The sequence below is a fragment of the Canis aureus genome, chromosome 18 (assembly GCF_053574225.1).
Source record: "Canis aureus isolate CA01 chromosome 18, VMU_Caureus_v.1.0, whole genome shotgun sequence".
NCBI lineage: Eukaryota > Metazoa > Chordata > Mammalia > Carnivora > Canidae > Canis > Canis aureus.
This window is the reverse complement of record NC_135628.1, coordinates 27,807,635-27,830,791: the sequence shown is the minus strand read 5'-3', so window position 1 is coordinate 27,830,791 and position 23,157 is coordinate 27,807,635. Positions and strand designations below refer to the sequence as shown.

Below are 23,157 nucleotides of genomic sequence, written 5' to 3'. Positions count from 1 at the left end.
CAGCATTTGCTTGTTTCATATCTCTGTGTCATATTTTGGTTATTCTCACAATGTATCAACCTTTTTCATTACTATTATATTTATTGTGGTAATCTTTGATCAGAGGTCCTTGATGTTTCTATTGTAATTGTTTTGGGGCACCATGAACCACACCTATATAAAGTGGCTAATTAACAGATGAATGTTGTGTGGGTTCTGACTGCTCCAGCCACAGCCATTCTCCATCTTTTCCCTCTCCTCAAGCCTCCCTGATCCCTAAGACACAAAACTATTGAAATTAGACCAACTGATAATCCTCCAATGGCCTCCAAGTGTTCAAGTGAAAGGAAGAGTTGCCCATCACTCACTTTAAATCAAAAGCTAGAAATGATTAAGCATAGTAAGGAAGGCATGTTGAAAGCCAAGAGAAGCTAAAAGTTAGGCCTCTTGTGCCACTGTTGGCCCAGTTGTGAATGCAAAGGAAAAGTTCTTGAAGGAAATTAAAAGTGAGTGATAAGAAAGTGAAACTGCCTTATTGCTGATATAGAGAACATTTTAGGGGTGTGAACAGAAGATCACACCAGCTACAACATTCTCGTAAGCCACAGCCTGATCCACAGCAAGACTCTCTCCTCAATACTGTGAAGGCCAAGAGAGGCCAAGCTACAGAGAAGAGTGTGAAGCTAGCAGAGGTTGGTTCGTGAGGTTTAAGGAAAGAGGCCATCACCATAACATAAAAGTACATGGTGGACAGCAAGTGCTGATGTGGAAGGTCCAGCACCTTATCCAGAAGATGTAGGTAAGGTAACTGATGAAGGTGGCTACCCTAATCAAGAGATTTCATAGTACAGAGAACAGCTTTCTATTGGAGGACGATGCCGCCTAGGACTTCCATAGCTGGAGAGGAGAAGTCAATGCCTGGCTTCAAAGTTTCAAAGGACAGGCTGACTCTCTGGTTAGGGACTAATGCAGCAAATGACTTTAGGTGGGAGCCGATACTCATTTACCATTCTGAAAATCGTAGGGCCCTTAAGAATTATGCTAAATCGACTCTACCTACATCCTGTAAATGGAACAAAGCCTGGCTGGCAGTACATCTGTTTACAACATGGTTTACTGAATACTTTAAGCCCGCTGTTGAGACCTAGTGCTCAGAGAAGAGATTCTTTTCAAAACATGACTGCTCATTGACAGTGCACCTGGTCACCCAAGAGCTCTGGTGGAAACATACAACAAGGTGAATGTTGTTTTCTGGCTGCTAACACAGCATCCATCCTGCAGTCTGTGGATCAAGGAGTAATTTCAACTTTCAAGTCTTCTTGTTTAAGAAATACTTTTCATAAGGCTACAGCCTTCATAGGCAGTGATTTCTCTGATGAATCTGGGCAGTGTAAATTGAAAAGATGCACCACTGTAGATGCCATTAAGAACATTGTGTTGGGATGCCTGGGTGGCTGAGTGGTTGAGTGTCTGGCTTCAGCTCAGGGTGTGATCTCCAGTCCAGGAATCAAGTCCCACGTCGTGCTTCCTGTGGGGAGCCTGCTTCTCCCTCTGCCTCTGTCTATGCCTCTCTCTCTGTGTCTGTCATGAATAAATAAATAAAACCTTAATAAAAAAGAACATTGTGGTTTGTGGGAGGAGATGAAAATATCAATATTCACAGGGGTTTAGAAGAAGTCGATTCTAGCCCTCATGGAACACCATGAGGGGTTCAAGACTTCAGAGGAGGGAATAATTGCGGATGTGGTAGAAATAGCAGGAGAACTAGAACTAGATGTGGAGCCCAAAGATGGGACTGAATTGATACAACCTCGTGATAAAACTTGAATGATTGAGGAGTTCCTTCTTATGGATGAGCAAAGAAAGTGGTTTCTTGAGATGGAATCTTCTCCTGCTGAGGATGCTGTGAAGATTATTGGAATGACAACAGAGGATTCAGAATATTACATAAACTCAGTTGATAAAGCAGCCACAGGGTTTGAGAGGATTGACACCCGTTTTGAAAGAAGTTCTCCTGTGGGTAAAATCTGTCAAACACCACATGCTGCAGAGAAATCCATTTGCAAAAGGAAGATCCCATCGATGCAGAAAATTTCACTGTTGTCTTATTTTAAGAAAATGCCAAACCACCTGAATATTCAGCAAATGTTGGTAGTTAGAATTTTTTGGCAATGAAATATTTTACTTAAGTTATGTATTTTGCCTTTTCAGGTGTAATGCTATTGGACACTTAATAAACTACAATTATAGTGTAAGCCTATCTCTTATCAATACTGAGAAACTAAAGAATTCATTTGGCTCACTTTATTGTGTGTTTGCTCTCTGGTGATGGTCGGGCACCAAACTTGCAATATATCCATGGTTTGCCTGTAGATAATCTGTAATAATCCTTTTAAGCTTGTATATTCTTCCTTTTGTCACTCCTTCAAGATGACCTTCAGTAGAATTTCCTTTCTTCCAGTTTCATAGGACATTCATAAAGAATCTGTTTTAACTTTCTTAATTTTCTCTGTTCCCATGATCTCACTGACTTCCAGCAGTTAACCATAAAAAATGGTAAATTTTCATATTTTTCCAGAAAATGTTAACTATTTACTTGTCCTTCTTGTCAGCTCTTTACTTTCATGTGTTCAGTCCTCTTACTTCCAAATAATCTCATATGTCCTACCTATGTATTAAACCAAAATGGAGCTTCTATTTGTTCCTATGGGCACTTCTCCCTTTCATTGCCAATCACCATTAGTCAAGAATGTACTCTTTGGCTTACTCTGGTTTGGGATCTTTGTAGTTCAGCATGCTGTTCCCTCTCTCTATTGTTTATCAATCTGGAGTCACATTAATGTTTCACATGGAATTGGACCCAGATACCTCATATTCTGCTCACCTCTACGTGACCTTTATACAACTGGCAAAGGATATAGAATCAGAATTTGCTGGCTACATTTGGGAACAGAGATTCAGCTGAATGTCTGAGGCTGAAATACTCATAATTACAATAGGCACAATTCCTATCTTTCCAATAACACCCAAAAATTGGAATAAGTACAAGCTTTAAAATATTTTAGATAAAAATATGATTTTTCCAAATTTCTTTTTAATGGATAAGGTTATTTTCTACTTTAGTAAGAAGTAGAAATTTACTGAAATAGTAAAGTTTATTTTCTACTTCACATATTTATACAATGGATGTAGAAGATAATTATGAAAGACACAATGTTCTTCACACTCCTGATGTATTAGGAAAGAATTAACCAATACAGCTAACAAATCACAGAATTCACAATGCAGCTCTCATGGTCAAGGCACCATGCTGCCACTATGATGATAAATTTTGGATAGTATAAGATATAGCCTTAGCTCTTGTATTAGTTCAGTAGACCTGCCGTAACAAAATACTACAGGGTTAAGCAACAGAAGTTTATTTTTTCATAGTTCTGGTAGTTCAAAGTTTAGAACCGAGATGTCAGGAAGTCTGATGTCTCCTGAATCTTCTCTCCTTGACTTGTAGATGTCTCTCCCTCTCTTATAACACTAGTAATATTAGATTAAGGTCCTACTTCATGGAATCGTTTTAATTTAACCACTTTTTAAAGATCCTATCTCCAAATATGGCTGTATTCTGAGGTACTAGGGGATTGGGATATGAATTTGGGGGAGACATAATTCAAGCCATAATAACCCTGATGGAGATTAAAGTCTATTTGGAAGAATAGGAACTAGATAGCAGGCCTTAAATTACTCTAAAATCCTTGGATTTATAAAATATTGCACTGGTTTATTATTCTAAATAAAATTTTATCTGGCTCATAGTTTCCCACTTGCTAGATCCTCATCATAACTCAGTGGGAAGCCCTCTAACCATCCTCAAAGTCTTGCTTAGACTTGAGTGAGATTTAGGAGAATTACATAGTTAAAAAGTTTCAGAGGGAGCTGTAGCCTTTAGTCCATTATGGTTGCCATTGTTCACTGTCCAACTCATGTGATTCATTTGAAGCCAGGTATTTTCACTTACTTTGTGCCAAGAAAAGGCCTAGGGATGTTTTCTGTTCTCCTACTCCCAATTTCACAAGTTCTTGGTGTTCTATTGCTGTCAAAATGTATATGCTGTCCCATTAGCACTCCTTCCTCTTCGTGATAAGGGAAGCTAATCCTCCCTATCATTTGGAGAACATAGTCGTTCATTTAGTGAATTTTAAATATGAGCATTGTTATCTGTTAGCTCCCCTCCACATCAGCTTTCCAACCTGCTTAGTGCCCTAGGAAGCACCATGCCCCCTTGATTCTAGATGATAGTGGCTACTGAGAGTACTGGCAGAAGCCTAGAGGACAAGACACCTACTCCTACTCCCACCTGGCTTTGGACAAGGGCAACATTCTTCTACCTAACATTACAGCTTCTATCACATGGCCTTTTGTCCCCTTCTCTTACTTCTTTTCATTGCCCCTCATGCCTAAAGGTTGCAGTAGTTCCATTGTTTCGTATGTTGCTTTTGCCTCAGTAAAAAGTCCCTTTATTAAACTCTCTCCTCACACTCTTTGAGGTGCTATCTGTTTCCTACTGCAACCCTAAGTAATGTTGCTGGGGATGCATTTATGAGAATACAAAGACAAATTTACTGTCCTTATGGAACTTACTTTTTGGGAGTGATGAAAGTATGGGAGTGTGACAGCAAACAAAAATGGATAATACTGGTAGCAATAAGGGTTAAAGGAAAAGTAAAGTGATTTGACAGAGAATTTAGTATAACATCTTTACATGAAAAAAGAAACCAACTCCATGTGCATCGCAAAGCTTAGAAACTGCCAGCAGGTTGTATGGAAATCAGCTCCAATAAAAACCAAATGATACCAAGGGTAGGGAATCTATGCTGCAGGATATAATGCCATTCAAAACATAGGAAGGTGGACTTTTTTCTTTATAATTTTGTTTGGGGAAAAATGAGTTTAACATAAAGGTGGAGGAAGGAGGTTCTCACAAAAATCACTAGACTACTATGATTTGGAAAATATTTCCCAGGTAAAATAGACAATGCCCAGATTAACTATATATTAAAACCACTTGTCACTAGATGAGGTGTAATACGAATTTTTATAGTAGGAATTTTAAATTACTTTATTCTTAAGTATTGAAGTTTTGTCTAAAAAGATTTTTAAAGAAAGAGCATGTCATAAGATGTTATAATGTATATCAATGTTCTGTCATTCATGTTTTTACCAGTTAAGTCATATTGCTAGTTTAAGAATTTCCCAGATTTTGTGATGTCGTTATGTGTGATAGGCAAAATTTGACTATAGGTGAGTTATACCACAACCTTAAAAAACAAAGTAGAATCCACTAGTGATATCATAGTGTCCATCCTTATGAGAAAGGTCACATACTTTTGGAGCCATAGCTATATAATTCCTTAGAAAAGGATGGACCAATGATCCTCAGTATCTTGTAACCCAGTGACAGGAAATCTGTAATCCTGGAAAGAAAGCAAAATGTACTAAGGGCAACATGCATAGTACATGAGGTATTCCTATACTTTACCTTATTCTTGGTAATATAGTGACATATTGGTTAAAACAGTGCTATGTTCAGAGTAGGTAAAACAATGTAGGGTAATTTTCAGCATCATTCAGATCCAAAAGAACCTTGAAAGTGAGACTTAAAGGTGACTTCTATAGAATTGGTTCTGATCAAATTTATACCTATAATATATGTCATAGTATGTTTTACTATGTACACATAGTATGTACACCTAGTATATTCTAGATATTTTTACAATGCTGTTTTCATGATAATGTGTTTTACTCTAATAGAAGAGATAATTTTTATGAAGTATTTTTCTTCAATATGTGAAGAGGCTGTATAAAAAATTTTATATGGAATCTATTTTTAGATGTTGCATGGAATAGTTGGTACGTTAAAAATTTAGGTATATTGTTTTAAAAGCATCATATCCTAGAAGTAATATAAAAGCTACGAGCCATGTCAATTACACTGCTTCTCCAGGGTCAAAGCTTAGTAATTTTTCATTGAATATGTAGATAGGAACTTTAAAATTAAATATATTTGTGTCTAGCATAATAGCTGAGTGATCTTTGCAAGTTATTTTCAGTTTTCTCATCGACAAAAATGGATATAAAAACCTATATTTTTAGGTCGTTACAAGAATTAAATGAGATAATGTTTTAAAATTTTTTTAAAACTACAGAAATATCCAACAAGTGAAAGTCCTATTATTATGTTTTTTTTAATAAATAGATTTAAAAAACTCTAAAAATGTGTTTCATGTCAAATTAACATTTGTATTGAAAATCTGCCTAATTTAGTGGTTCTCAACTCAAGATGACTTTGCATTCCAGAGTATATTTATCAATGTCTAGAGACATTGCTGTTGTCACAGCTGGATGATACTACTAGCATCTGGTGGGTATAGAGCTCAGGTATTTTACCAAACATAATACAAGCACAAGATAGTTCCCTATAAAAAAGCATTAACTGATTAAAAATGTTGATATTGTGGAGTTTAAGAAATATTCATCTGATTTAAACAAAATTTAATTGTATGTGACATTACTTGAAATGATTTAATAAAAAACTAGAGTAATTCTCTTGCTAGAATTTGGGATGAGACAGATTTGTGTTGAACCTAGTTAGGCCTGAGAGTTAGGTCTTCCACTTTCATCAAAGACATGCTTGTGTTCCCTTAAATGTTATACTAGAACTCAGGTAACGTGTTTAGGTTAATGTTATCACCATGCACTATAAATAATACTGACCTTAAATAATAGAAAACTACCTAAAGAGGACTTTTAAGTGAAAAAGCTGTATTTAGTTTTAGTGCAATAAATGAATATTTTCTCTGCCTAAAAATTCCCTATTTCTCTTTTGGACATTGAAGGATATCTAGCATTCTTGAGAGCTAGACCAAAGGTGATAGCAATGTATATAAATAATGCAGTCTTTTCAACACATGGCTAATTTCCATGGTCAAATTTTCTCCAGTTCTTACCCAAATCTTTTCCACATCCCTTCTAAAGGAAGAGATCTTAATTTTCTATGTCTAAAATCTGTTTGTATTCAAGACAGTCATTCATATCAGAATAATAAAATTTAAACTACTTGACATCGAAATGTTTTTCGTTTGTAGATGGAGGCTGTTGTCAAAGTAGAATGGGAGGAAGTTTGGCAAACCATCTGATGATTATTTAATACTTAAGGGATTAGGCTACTTGACATACTTGGTACCTCCCTTCTAGACACTTACAGTCCAGAATTCTAAGGTAATGACATAGCAATACACACTTTACTCTGCACTCCTTTTAAAAAACATATATATGTACAATTTTCTTTATGTTTCATTTGGACCACATGTGCCTGATCCTGTGCCAGAAAATGAGAGGAATTTTATACCAACCTTCCTAATTACTGTTGACATCAAGAGTATGTAAGTTTTCATTAAAGCTTTAAGAAGTGGTTCAATAGATGTGAAAATGCAATTTTATTCTAGGCAGAGGAGAAATTAAAACCCTAGAAGCTAGGAATGTAAAAGGAAAATCAATACATTGAATAACAGTGAAGGGATTAAAGAATACTAGGCAGAAGAAGAAAGTATGAGGAGTTTCAGGCTATAGGCAGGTAGAAATGGTAGAAATAGTTTCATATATTCCAATTCTTCCCTTCAATCCTTACCCCAAAAGTAAGACTAATAAAAACAAATTCCAGCTTCTAATTCTTAATTGAAATTCTCAGGATAAAATATAAAGTGATCATTATAAATTAATTATTCTGAATAATTCAGGTATAGAGGACAATTAATGGTATGCAGGTAAATGTTTAATTCTCCAAAACAAAAAACAAATAGGCCTGTGCTATAATACTCCCACTTGGCCAATTTCAACTACCAATGTGAAGTCACTTTCACAAGTTGAGAAGAGATGTACAAGAGCAAAGTATCATAAATTTTTTCACCACATCAATACAATAGATGCAAATAACCCCAGGAGCATAAACAATAGCAAAAGTACTAAAATAATTAGGAAGTGATAAGTTTTGAATATTAATGCCTTTGTTTTTAATGTAATTTTTGTTTTTTATATATTATATAAGTAATATATAATATTATATATATAATTTAAGAATGGCTGTGTTTACAGGCTCACAACGTTTCTGAAAATTTAGCAGCCAGTTCTCACAAGTCAGTATGATCTGACCACTGATGAGAAAGGTCTTTCAACTTCCCATATCAATTTGGTGTATGAAGTTGGAACTTGAAATAAAAAAATGACAAGTATTCCTCAAAAGTGTATTGAAGGTCAATACATTGGATAAAAACCATAATTTTTGAAATTTTGACAATTAGGATTATAGCACAAAGGAAGCCCTAGAGGGAAAATTTCATTCTAAAACTAGAAAGAGGTAGAATAAAGCATAGCAATATTTGGAAAGAACATAAATATTAGAATACTTAATATGATAAAGCCTGTGAGAGATTACAGAAAAAAAATAACAAAGAAAAATGATTTTAGGCACTAAGCCTCTTTTAGCCTATCATATTTGCATATAGATTTTAAAGAGGCAATTAGATTATAAAATTCCATAATTTTCTCAAATAAATATGTATGACCAGTGAGTGACAACATGAAATCAGTTTGCATGTGTGCATGTGTGTATGTTTAAATGTGGCATCTACCAAACCAAATTTGAAATGCAGTTTTCATTCAGGATCCTTGAAATCTTTGGTAAAGATCATTTGTAATTAGAGCATGAAATCAAAGTAGACATTTTCTTTGGACTGCCTAAAAATTTAAGGTACATTTTTGTCTTTATGCCAAGAGAATTGGGTATTTTAGGAGCTAAACTGTATATTGCAATGGCTTTATCAGAAAGGTTCTATTTAATATATTGCTCTAAATTTCCCAGTTCCTTTCCTCTCTTCAGAAAACCACAATAAACTATTTTTTAGTTGATTAAAATAAGAGTAGAATGCTTCATTTTGGAAGTGAAAAGTATGGCTGAAGCTTGAGTTTAACCAAAAAAAAAAAAAAATTATAAAAATGTATGCACCACAATGAATCTTTGAAAATGAAGTCCTAAGATAATGAAATAATGACAATTTGTAAATCAGGAGTCCAGAAGTTTTGTTTCATGATTATGTTGCAGTTTAATTTCTTTATATCTCTCTGCCATTGTTAAGAAATGCAGCCAGAACTTCAAAGGGACCTCGCATGTGTTCCGAATCAGGGCTTCAGAGCTGATGTCTGACAGCCCAGAAATTAAAACGAAATAAATGTGCTGTTTAAACTCCCATTTTTCCCAGCAACAACAACAACAAAATCACTTTTTCTGTGTTAAGGGTTTTTTTTTTTTTTCCTTGTTAACTAAAATTCTCTTCCTTTGGATATTTCTTCATTTACCAATTATGAACCTGGGCCTATGGAGTACAGAATACCCATGAACTTCAGAGGGAATTTCAGACAACCAGAGGGGATGTCAAGACTTTGGGATCAGGCTTTGTGACTTTTTCTGTACATTAAAACAGATCCCCCTCAAAAAGAAAAAAAAAAAGTAAAAAGACAAAGAACCATAGTTGTTAGGCCATGCCCAAACACCTGCATTTGGCTGTTCTTGCATTTTCTTGGGATGACGGAAACAGACATTTCCAAAGAACAAAGAAAGGCTCGGGATGGTTTGTGTTTGAAAGTGCACTAGCGTGGATATGAAATGTCAGTCACCAGCTAGAAATTTGGCAGCCATTTCTTTGAGTGCCAAAGAGAGTAATTAGAGCTTGACCTGAAGAGCTCTGTTATGTGGGGGAAAAGATTAGTCCTTCACTAAGGTAGACTTGTAGATGCAAAGGAACTTCGATATCATCTACAATTTCCTAGTTTTACAAATGAAGTAGTGAATACAGAGCATCTCACAGTGGCAGCATGGTTTGCTCAAGATAATACAGTAAAGTGGTATAGGATTTTGGTGAATTCTATCATGTGGCTAATGAGGTGGATATAGAAGCTATTGGGCCTCAGAGAGAAATAAACATAAACACTTTTGGATTTGGGGTTTGCTTTCTACCTACGTATTAGAGAAATTACTCTTAAACTGCCTGTCTTTCTCTTTTAATCGATATTTTCAAATATCCATGGAAGTGTGGGTAAAAAGCAGCCAGGAATGAAGAGCTCCCCCTCCCTGTCTTTGAAAAGAAAAGTAAGCTACCCTGATAATATGCTAGATTTAAGGAGCTTGGGTTCTTTCTTTTCCCACATGCCATCTTGTCTGCACATCTGGCCTGCAGAGTATCCCAAAATGTTTATTTCCGGACCTTGAGAGGCTTTTCTGAGCATTGCTTGGGTCGAGTCCACACTTCGCTCATTTTAAGTTACATTTGGAGATTATATAGTGCCCAAAAGAAGGAGACGATGCACTTCAGATTTCACATTACCTTCCAAATTCTGTGAACACATGTGGCAGACAGAAAAGAGACAGTAAAGGTGAGCTAAAATACTTTCAAAGTTCACAAATACAAAATCATCCTACATTCCCGGAGAAAGAGCAAAGAGAATGCCAAAGCACTGATCTCCCTGGCTCAAATGTGACAATGTTTAGAGTCAGTCATGACTAAAAACTCAGATTCAAGCATGGGTACTGCTCAATCTAAATGTCCCTTGGACTTTAGTTAGTATGGGGAACAATGGCATTTGGTTATTCAGTAAATACTACTGTTTTAGCTTATTGGCTGATGTGCCAAAAATTGGGATGTTGAATTACTCTTTCCACATCTTACAATTAGGTTGAAAATAAGATATATATGCAAGAAAAGACAGTATCTGGTTAAGTGTGTTCTGTAGGCAAAATGTGTAGTGATCAGGGAAATTTCTGCTGGAGCCATCTTCAATGATGAGTTAGACATAGATGAGAGGAGGAGAAAAGAGCAGATGGAAAGAAGGACACAAGCAAATGTATCACATTTGTTCTTTACAACCATTTGTTGGGCTTTACTTTGTCCTCACATTGTGCTTAAGTAGATAAGTGCACTCTTTCATGTATTTACCTTAACTTCAAGTGTTAATATCCCCAGTTTACAGAAAAAGAAATGGGGACTCAGGGACATTAAACTACATGTCTGAGATGACACTGGTGACAGAGAGAGAAATAGAATTCAAACTCCCAAATCTGTGCTGTTATCCAATGCACTTTTTGGAAGAAAAGCCTAATAGGAATTACAATTTGACGATATGGCATATTGGGGCCTGGATTACCAGCCTAGTAGTTTGAGCATTATCATTTATACATGTTAAGGGGATTTTTGGAGGAGAAACTATAGAAGATGGATAATGGATAGTATTTAGACCTGGTTAATTAGATTGGGATGTGAAAAGAAATGCTCTACCAGCAATTTATGATTGAGAATTAGATCTAGAAAAGGAAAGGACTAATGGAAATCTCAGTATTAACTTAGTGAATAGATATAACTATGGCAGTGAAAAGATTCACTGATGGACAGTTTGCAGCGGGAGGGTAGAGTGTTGAAGGCAGAATGTTGAGAGAACCCATATTTTTTGGATGAAGGAGCTAAAGGAACTTGCAAGGAGATTTAGAGGAGAAGGGGATGGAGGAGAACCTGACAGTGTGATGGCACAAGGCCAGTTAAGAAGACAGTTTCATAATGCAGGGGAGAAAAAAAAGGTTAACGATGCAGAAAATGAGAGTATCAGTAAAGAGATATTGTATATTTAAGAGATATTAATGTATTTTAATTAATTAAATTAATTGATATCAAGAGATATTAAGAAATTTAGATGAGACATCTATTTATAATTTTTCCATTTGCTTATGTTAAGAATAGACATAAGAATTGCATGCTTTTTTCACATGATCATCAAAAATTGCTCCTAGGGTTATTCTGTATGTTGGTAAATTGAACACCAATAAAAAATTAATTTATTAAAAAAAATTGCTCCTAAATGAAGCCACTAAAATAGCTATCTTCTTATTACTGTTTCTTATTTATTGCCTGTCTTTCCCACACCAAAAAGTTATCGTATTCTTACATACTGTAGTCACACACAACCAGTTGGATCATTTATCCCTACAGATTCTTCTACTACCTCCATTTTTCAGTCAGAAACAAAACTTCAGTAGTCCCAATTATTTGATTGAATCAGCAAGTTAAAATGATGAAGTGTCCTAAGAACCTCCCTTTCCTTATGTGCTCAGTGATGATGGCAGTTGGAAATCACCAGAGTTCTCCTATTAATAAACTTTATTTTAATCGCAGGATCTAAAAAGTTTTCCATTGAGAATCATGGCCTCTTAAATCTAGTTCTCTGGTTATTTTAACATAGCCCAAGTCTTTCTGTTTAATAATGTAATATGTCTATTCAAATCAGGCCTTGCACTTTGAAATAGTAATAAGGAGGCAAGTACCACACAGAAAACTTCCCTCAATAAAAACTTAATAAAGAATAAGTCATGATTAATGAGAAGACTTAATTATAAAGAAAAGTCAATGTGCATAGGGATAATTTTATTATCTTTAGAAACGTAAGCCAAAAGGATATTTATATGTCATTTTGCAAATGATTGTTTCCAAAGAACTGCCTATTATAAATATAACCTATTTATCATTAGCAGAAAGCTTTCTTTGTGTTGGCACTTTACTCTTTATAATTGATCATAAGAGTAACCAAAATGATAGTAACAAGGTAACCAAAATATGAGTGAAATAGTGTCCTTTAAGACTATAGTTTGGGAGAGCCAGGACACAGTTTCATTTGAGAAATCTTCCTAAATAGAGGAAAAGTCCTTTTTGATTCCAGAATTAATAGTTATATAACTCTTATTACAATGAGTATGGCACTTTTAATACGTTTCTCAAATATTAATATTTAAATATTGACATGAGACCTCCATATCTGAGGCTTCTTGATAAAGATAACCCACTTCTTGAAAGTGTATTTTATGGGCACTAGTGAGAAAAGGAGGGATAGCACTTAAAAGGACTGTTGGGATGCATCCCAGGACAGGGAAGAGGTGAAAGGCAAGTTGAAATGCTACCTCCTATACTATTTCATGGAAATAGTTACCTGAAGTAACAAGGTATTCTATTCTTTTTACTTTTATACCTATTTGTTTTATTGATAAACAAAATAAACTAGATCTGTTTTGTTTTTTGGTGGGCTTAAATCAGTGACTATTACAAAATTATAAAAGATACCAAAGCATCAAACCAAATGGCAGAGCTGGAAGGAACTTCTAAGATTTTGTAGTCAGCACTGAGACCTCAGTTGAGAGACTTATTTTAAATTTAGAGTCTGCGTCTCACCTCAGAGATTTGGATTTCAACTTGGTTGAGAACTAAGGTCAGGAATCTGCATTTTGATAAATATGCATATAATTATATTTAGCCAGAGGTTAACCTCACTTTAAGAAATACTGACTTAGTCCAACCCCTCTACTTGATCCTTAGAGAAATAAAAACCTAGAGATGGGAATTAGCTTTACCCAGCAGGTCAGAGGACTTGAACTGTAATTTACTTGAGAATACCCATTATAATAGTTGGTTAAGATTATCCAAATTCATAATCAGGAGTGCCACATTGGTGCTGTCACTGATTCTTCACAGGGCTGACTAAGGTAATCTTTTCTAGAAACTAACATTCTTTAGGCAATAAGAATCAGCAAATGTCTTGGGAGGATTAAAGTAGCTGGCAAAGAACATCTGGATATCTCTTCAAATAAATAAATAAATAAATAAATAATATCTCTAATGAATTTAAGTTCAAAAGTATGATGAGTTGCACAACTCTTTTGAGACATAATAGTTACGATAAAAGCCATGTTTCTTTAATAGTTACTTTAAATTTCTTTTGTCATCTATTATTGGTTAGGTAGTTTGGGGCACCCAGTTGCTCTTTTTTTCTAAAGCTATAACACTTATGACTGGGATAAGAAAAATGCCACTGGTTACATCATAATAAAATTCCCACATTTTTTAGCTCTAGATCTGGCTGTTGATTTCTAGATCCTGACATTTTAACTATTTGTCATAAATTTGAGCTGAAACTTTAAGGGAGGGGCAGTAGACCCAACAGGTGCATATCCCAAAAGTATTCTAGTTTGACTCTTACCCTAGTGAATCTATGATTATCTTTAGTCTAAAAATCAGTTGCTAAATCCCATTACAGACTCTTGTTGAAATAAGTCCATGACCTCCCCATTCTAATAATTCTAGAATTACCAGCAGATTATGCTCCTTCATTTATTCTTAAACATACCCAGCTAATCCAAAAAGTCCTAGAAACTCCTTTTTATCTTTGATCTACTGATACTGTAATCTGGCCTCAGCTTACTTCACTCTCTCAATATTCCAGTCTTGTGATCCTTCAGATACCTTAAGTGCCTTGAACTGTTTTACCTAAAAATGCCACCACCTTCCCTGAAGGTGCATCCATCTTTGCACTGCTGAAGTTTTGATAATATTTTATAATAAAAGTTGGATAGTGGGCCTATTAACAAAGAAACTTCCATAAGATTTAAGACTTCTAGCATGATCAAAGGAAGGCTTCTTTATTTTCCCCTAACTCCAACTTGGGAAAGCAGGAAAAAAATATAAGATAAAAGTCATGACACACAGTGCTGTGGAATATTTAATTTTCTTCTCCAAAGGATGATAGTTATATTCAAGTGTCTGATGGATATATGAGGTAATTCCTATTTTCATCTACCTTTAGTTCATTCAGTGATTTTTTTTCTTTTTTTTTTAATTTTTATTTATTTATGATAGTCACACAGAGAGAGAGAGAGAGAGAGAGAGAGAGGCAGAGACATAGGCAGAGGGAGAAGCAGGCTCCATGCACCAGGAGCCCAACGTGGGATTCGATCCCAGGTCTCCAGGATTGCACCCTGGGCCAAAGGCAGGCGCTAAACCACTGCGCCACCCAGGGATCCCCATTCAGTGATTTTTTAATAGCAGATGGGACCTATAGCCTACAGACCAAAACCACTTTGATGATATAGAGATAGATATTTAAAACAAAACCCATTTTGGGTCCATATTGGCAAATGTAATCATGGCATTTGTAATGTCTGTATAGGACCCTAGCCATGTTTGCACCACAGTCTTTCTGCCACACTGTTGGAGAATGGACTACTTTTTAAAGAGCTACTCTTTGGGGCTTATTAGATCCTTACGGGTTTTACTAAATGCTGTGCTTTCCTTTGTAAATGTTCTTTAAGTATTTCAATTAAATGGTGATTTATTTTAAAAATCAGCAATAACAAATGTGTAACAGAAGCCAAGTATTACAGAATTCTTAATCTTTAACAAATACTTTCAGAGCCATTTCGTATTTATTTAACATACAATTGCTGTTTAATTTAATCTAAATTAAATGGTTGCTTGAAACCTATAATTTAGAGAGTTCCTGAATCTCTTTTTATGGTAGGAAAAATGAGAAATCATTGGTTTTGCCCACAGGGTAGATGCTTATCTTTTAAAATCAGGTATTTTTGTCTTGAAATTAAGAACCCAGGTCATTTGGGAAATAGAATTCCAAAGAATGTTTTTGGCTATGAGTCACATGTCCTCATATCCCTTAGAAGAGAATTATTTGGTTTTCTACCATTTAACAAAATTGAAATTTGGCTGATTCTTATGAATTATCATCTGTCTTGTTTATAGGCATCTGTTTGTGAAAAATGTATACATTGACACTCAGTAGTGGAGTTTTTGTTGTTGTTTGTTTGCTTTTGAAGAAAACACCAGGTTACTTTTGGTACTGTATGTTAGGTACTATGCTCGTTGAAAGTATCAATTTAAAAAATATATATAGTTATGAAGTAACCACAAAGACAAGTAGGACAAACTACTGGATCAACTTTTTGGCAATAGTAGGTATAAATATTGCCATGACCATCATTATATGACCAGAATTTGGGGAATGCTGCCATGAATTAATTCTGTACTGAAGTTGAAATACAAGCTTAGTTCCACAAGTTAGTTTTTTGAAAAGCAGTTATTTTTTGGTGGGGGCGGGCGCGGCGGGTAGGAGGAAGGAAGTGATAGTGGTGGCGGTGGTAATGTATTTCTTTTCAAATTGACAATATCAGAAAAATCAAAGTAGATATTTCTTTTTCTGAAAATTAGTTTTTATGAGTGTAAATCAAAGCTTGAGTAAGAAGAAAGGGTTACAGTTATTAAAATTTGATGATTAATACTCAGACACAAGGTACTATGACTATAGCACTAATACATTAAATTAGTGCTTCAGTATTATTTGGGTTTAAACACAGGACAAGTCCCGAATTCAACAATCCAGTTTTTTTATTAGCTTTGCCAGTGATTGTGTTGTTTGGGCAAGTTAATTTCTTTATAACTCATTCTCCCATTTGGGTAGTTGTATGATGAATAAATAAGATAACAATGCATTTTAAATACATAGCATGGTGCCTGGTGATGTTAGCTATCACTAACATTAGTTTATAAGTGATATAAGGATAGAGACTGTCTTGTGCTCAAACCTATATCCTCAATAGCCAGCAGAGTTACTGTCACATAGCAATTTGTCAACAAATATTTCTGAAATAAATGGATTAGCTATAATTATTTTATTGAGTCCCCTTGAAGACATGGCATTCTAGTTTCACTTTGTATAAAAGTAAATTAATGAAATTCTTTATAAATATTATAGTGTGTAAAAAATACCTGTGATAAGAAGGATCTTTCTCCTTGGTCTGTTGTATTTCTTTTCACCTGAACTTCTTCCACATATACTCTTCCTCACCAGTCTTTGAAAATGATTTTCTACCTATACTGGCCAGTCTTTTTTTTAAATTGTTCTTAGAAAAAGGAAAAGAGATTTTCTATAGTATGTGTATCTTAAGAGCATAACATTTTTCACTGCCTTATTTTTCTCCAAAAATTGCTCTCCAATACAGGCTGACCTCATTTTACTGTGCTTCCCTTTATTGTACTTAGCAGATCATGTGAAATTATGAATTGAAGATTTGTGGCAACTCAGTGTTGATGAAGTCCATTGACACCATTTTCCCAACAGCATTTGCTTGTTGCATGTCTCTGTGTCACATTTTGGTTATTCTCACAATATATCAACCTTTTTCATTACTATTACATTTATTGTGGTAATCTTTGATCAGAGGTCCTTGATGTTACTATTGTAATTGTTTTGGGGCACCATGAACCACACCTATATAAAGTGGCTAATTAACAGATGAATGTTGTGTGGGTTCTGACTGCTCCAGCCACAGCCATTCTCCATCTTTCTCCCTCTCCTCAAGCCTCCCTGATCCCTAAGACACAAAACTGTTGAAATTAGACCAACTGATAATCCTCCAATGGCCTCCAAGTGTTCAAGTGAAAGGAAGAGTTGCCCATCACTCACTTTAAATCAAAAGCTAGAAATGATTAAGCATAGTAAGGAAGGCATGTTGAAAGCCAAGAGAAGCTAAAAGTTAGGCCTCTTGTGCCACTGTTGGCCCAGTTGTGAATGCAAAGGAAAAGTTCTTGAAGGAAATTAAAAGTGAGTGATAAGAAAGTGAAACTGCCTTATTGCTGATATAGAGAACATTTTAGGGGTGTGAACAGAAGATCACACCAGCTACAACATTCCCGTAAGCCACAGCCTGATCCACAGCAAGACTCTCTCCTCAATACTGTGAAGGCCAAGAGAGGCCAAGCTACAGAGAAGAGTGTGAAGCTAGCAGAGGTTGGTTCGTGAGGTTTAAGGAAAGAGGCCATCACCATAACATAAAAGTACATGGTGGACAGCAAGTGCTGATGTGGAAGGTCCAGCACCTTATCCAGAAGATGTAGGTAAGGTAACTGAGGACGGTGGCTACCCTAATCAAGAGATTTCATAGTACAGAAAACAGCCTTCTGTTGGAGGACGATGCCGCCTAGGACTTCCATAACTGGAGAGGAGAAGTCAATGCCTGGCTTCAAAGTTTCAAAGGACAGGCTGACTCTCTGGTTAGGGACTAATGCAGCAAATGACTTTAGGTGGGAGCCGATACTCATTTACCATTCTGAAAATCGTAGGGCCCTTAAGAATTATGCTAAATCGACTCTACCTACACCCTGTAAATGGAACAAAGCCTGGTTGGCAGTACATCTGTTTACAACATGGTTTACTGAATACTTTAAGCCCGCTGTTGAGACCTAGTGCTCAGAGAAGAGATTCTTTTCAAAACATGACTGCTCATTGACAGTGCACCTGGTCACCCAAGAGCTCTGGTGGAAACATACAACAAGGTGAATGTTGTTTTCTGGCTGCTAACACAGCATCCATCCTGCAGTCTGTGGATCAAGGAGTAATTTCAACTTTCAAGTATTCTTGTTTAAGAAATACTTTTCATAAGGCTACAGCCTTCATAGGCAGTGATTTCTCCAATGAAACTGGGCAGTGTAAATTGAAAACCTTCTGGAAAAGATGCACCACTGTAGATGCCATTAAGAACATTGTGTTGGGATGCCTGGGTGGCTGAGTGGTTGAGTGTCTGGCTTCAGCTCAGGGTGTGATCCCCGGTCCAGGGATCAAGTCCCATATTGGGCTCCCTGTGGGGAGCCTGCTTCTCCCTCTGCCTCTGTCTATGCCTCTCTCTCTGTGTCTGTCATGAATAAATAAATAAAACCTCAATAAAAAAAGAACATTGTGGTTTGTGGGAGGAGATGAAAATATCAATATTCACAGGGGTTTGGAAGAAGTCAATTCTAACCCTCATGGAACACCATGAGGGGTTCAAGACTTCAGAAGAGGGAATAATTGCAGATGTGGTGGAAATAGCAGGAGAACTAGAACTAGATGTGGAGCCCGAAGATGGGACTGAATTGATACAACCTCGTGATAAAACTTGAATAGTTGAGGAGTTCCTTCTTATGGATGAGCAAAGAAAGTGGTTTCTTGAGATGGAATCTTCTCCTGCTGAGGATGCTGTGAAGATTATTGGAATGACAGCAGAGGATTCAGAATACTACATATATCAGTTGATAAAGCAGCCACAGGGTTTGAGAGGATTGACACCCGTTTTGAAAGAAGTTCTCCTGTGGGTAAAATCTGTCAAACACCACATACTGCAGAGAAATCCATTTGCAAAAGGAAGATCCCGTTGATGCACAAAATTTGGGTGCCAAACCACCCGAATCTTCAGCAACCCCCATCTGTCAGCAGCTATCAACATCCAGGCAATAGCCTCCATGAGCAAAAATGTAAAGTCTGAAGCTCAGTTGGTTGTTAGAATTTTTTGGTAATGAAATATTTTTACTTAAGTTATGTGCATTGCTTTTTTTTAGGCGTAATGCTATTGGACACTTAATAAACTACAGTCATAGTGTAAAAATCATTTTTATGTGTATTGGAAAACTAAGAAATTCATTTAGCTCACTTTATTACAGTGGTATGGAACCAAACCCACAATATCTCCAAGGTATGCCTGTATCATCTGGACTTTGCATCCACAAAATTGAGTATTATGTTCTAAAAGCAGGGACTCCAGAGTGAGAGGGTTCAAATCCTACCTGTGCTGTTTTACCTTTTACGATTTACCTAACCTCTCTGTGTTTGTTTTGTTATATCCACAGTGGCAATAGTGGTAATAATTTTTTTTTCTATTTGTTTTGGGGGTAAGGGACAGTTGAGCACTAAGTAAGTTTTAAAGTATTTATATCAGAGCCTACCCTCCATAAGTTTTATATAAATTAGCTATCATCACACATTCAGCCAGATCCATAATGTCAGCTTTATGTCTCTATACTATCTATATCATTCATTTAATTAACATAATGAGAGTGCTCAGCACTCTAGTAGGCAATGGATATACTAAGTCAGGCAAGACATGGTCCCTGTTTACACCCTGGTACAGTAAACTCACAAATTAATGAGTATATAGGTAGCAATAGGTAGAAAGGGGCATATAGGAATAATTCTACATTGTGCATGGGGCTTAGAATGCTGCTTGTGCTGAATTTAAAAGATGATTAGGGATTAACTGGGATGATTAGGGATTAACTGAACTTGAACAGGGTATTTCATCAGCAGAAGCTCATCAAATGTACCATTTGATCAATCAAATTGTATAGATCATAACTCTAAGTCAAGGAAAGACTAAATTTGGAAGAATGGCATAAGATGGGGCTAGAGAGAGACCATATCTTGAAGGCTTTGAATTTAATCCTCAAAGTTGTAAAAAATCAATGACAGGTGGTTAGATGACTGGTATTTTGAGCCTACCTTTCTATGTCAGTGAGCCTAGAGTTTTCTGGTGACATGTCTACTTATCTATGCTCAGAGGCTTCTCCTAACTTGTACACTCTTTAAGCCGTGTAAGACCTCCCAGAATTCCTTGACTACAAGATATATTAATTAGAAAAGTCTTACAGTGGCCAAACTTTTCCAGCCAGACAGATGTGGCCAATGATCGTACATCTTTAACAAGCCCTTCCTTCTTTAGAAGAGTTTACAATTTTAGAAATCTCTCTGCTTGAGAAAGATCACCTAATCTACATAAATTCAGGTTCATCCAGGAGTGAAGTTCTCATGTTCTTTTAAATAGAGTGACCCACTGAAACATCTGGGTGGCTCAGTGGTAGAGGGCCTGCCTTCAACTCATGGCTAGATCCTGGGGTTCCAGGATCAAATCCCACATTGGGCTCCCTGTGGGGAGCCTGCTCTTCCCTCTGTCTGTGTGTCTCTCCTTCTGTCATAAATACATACATACATACATACCTAAAAAAAATAGAATGACCCACAGATTTTGGCTTTGGTTCAAGGTAATAATAGAAATCAGCAGCAAATTTATTTGAAGAATCTCATCACACATGAAAACTCATCACAACCCTTTTGTTTCCCAACAATCCATCTTTCCGAGATAAATGAACGTTTTGTTCAGATATTGTCAAGGTACTTATCTTGTTCCTCAGTATACTGGCTCTTGGCACTTAATGGAGAAAATAGTTTGGCAATTAGTGAAGAAAGTTGAATACTTCTGGCACATAGTGACACACATTGGTTACCTCATCTTCCAAGTGAAAAGTAATCATGCTTTTCAAAATCATTTGGATATTTTTGGGTTTGGGTCCTGACATTACTTTATTCTAGTTGTGTGAACTCGGGAAAGTTACTCAACTTCTTTTTGTTTGTTCCTCTATAGAATGTCTGATATTCTTCCCTCGACTTGGAGGTTATTATCTATACAATTTGATTAATCAAACAGTACCCACATTTATGAGGCTCTGCTGATGAAATAGCCTGTCCATGTTCAGTCAACAACTACTCATCTTTTTTTTTGAGCTACTCATCTTTTAAACTCAGCACAAGCAGCATCCTAAATCCCCTGTGCAATGTAGAATTATTCTATTTTTACCTCATGAGGTTGGTGTGAGAATTGGATGAAACATCTCTACAAAGTCCAATAACCTAGCACAGGATAAATATTTCAGAATTTCTAATTTTTGTAGTGGCCATAATTATAGTTTCAGCTTTCTTAGACCTGCAGTACATTCAGCAATATATGAAAATTTAGTAGCTTAAAACACCACCCATTAATTACCTCATGGTTCTACGGTCACAAATCTAGGGAGATACTACTGAGTTCTCTGCTTCAGGTCTCACAAAGCTGATATAAGAGCCACGCTGGTTCCTTATTCTGAAGATTCTAAGAAACAATCCTCTTCTGAGTTCATTCAGGTTGCTGGCTGAAATTCAGTCCCTTGCACTTACAGAAATGAGGTCCCCCTTTCCTTGGTGGCTAAAAGTTACCAATATTCCTTTTTACATGATGCCCTCCGTTTTCAAACCAATAATGATACATCAGTCCTTCCTATCCTTCAAATCTATCTCTCCAACTTTCCCTTACGGGGCCAGCTGGAGAAAACTCTGTTTTTAAGGGATTCGTGTGATTAGGTTATATATCCACCTCCTTTGTGCTAAACACTGTCCCAAATTTCCCTTTTGGTTTAGTTATTCAACTTAAAAATCCTTTTGCAATACTGCATGAGTGTAACCATACCAACCTATGCACTAAAAAAGAAGAGGATTATACAAGTGCAAGAGTCATTAGAGTTATTCAAGGTCATTCTCAGAATTTTGCCTACCTTACTAATTTAAATGCAATCAAGTAAACTTGAATATGTTCATTCCAAATTCACTCATTCTGTCAATAAACATGTACTGTACTCCTACCATGTATCAAGCTGTATGTATGTTAGATCTCCAAGTGTTAATCAATTCTTAGCAATTTAATATTTTGAAATAAATTTTAAAAAGCAGGATTGTCTGGAAATATCAGTTCCTGTCCACCAGACTTACTCTTCTGCATCTTGCTTTCTGGAGCTACAATATGTATGATCCTATGTCAGCATACTTGAGTATTCTAGAACTAGGTTTACTAATTGAAAAACTAAATAAATGAAAGAAAAATACCATCTAGAAGACATTACCTATTTATTTAATAGAGCTTTTAAATCATTAAGAGGGCTAATGGCTTAAGATGAGGAAGTAATAGTTACTGATACTGCCTGTGTGTCAAGTACTGGATGGATGCATTTTACAGACATTACTTTGGGGAAACTAATCAATATTACTATTCCTGTGTCATAAATGGGAAGCTGAAGAAAAGATAGACAAATATGTAACACTGCAAATGTTATTTTCTTTATCTCTATTTATGTCTATTATCTTCTGAGTTTCCTCTTAGCAGATATATTTCATCTATTAAGCTTTATTTAAAAGTATGTTTTAAAATAAACAATTATCGGGATCCCTGGGTGGCGCAGCGGTTTGGCGCCTGCCTTTGGCCCAGGGCGCGATCCTGGAGACCCGGGATCGAATCCCACGTCAGGCTCCCGGTGCATGGAGCCTGCTTCTCCCTCTGCCTGTGTCTCTGCCTCATTCTCTCTCTCTCTCTGTGACTGTCACAAATAAATAAAAATTTAAAAAAATAAAAAAAAATAAAATAAAATAAACAATTATCTTTCTATATGTTAAATTTTACCTATCTCCATGCATACCTCTTATATTTTAGTTCCTTGAAGGCAGGAAGTATATGTTACTTATCCATGTATTTCCCTAGCTGTTATTACAGTATGTGCTCAGTAAATACTGGTTGATTTTGAGTAGTGCAAGCTACTTTAATGGGATCATCATTGCTTAGCATAAGTCTGTTCTGCTCTTGTT

The 23,157-nt window shown here is 36.0% G+C and overlaps 1 protein-coding gene across 23 annotated transcripts in view; it reads left to right on the top strand.

Moving 5' to 3' along the window:
- The window catches only part of HDAC9 (histone deacetylase 9), a 1,013,161-nt gene that overhangs the window by 908,686 nt on the left and 81,318 nt on the right, over window positions 1-23,157 (top strand). The window lies entirely within an intron of this gene.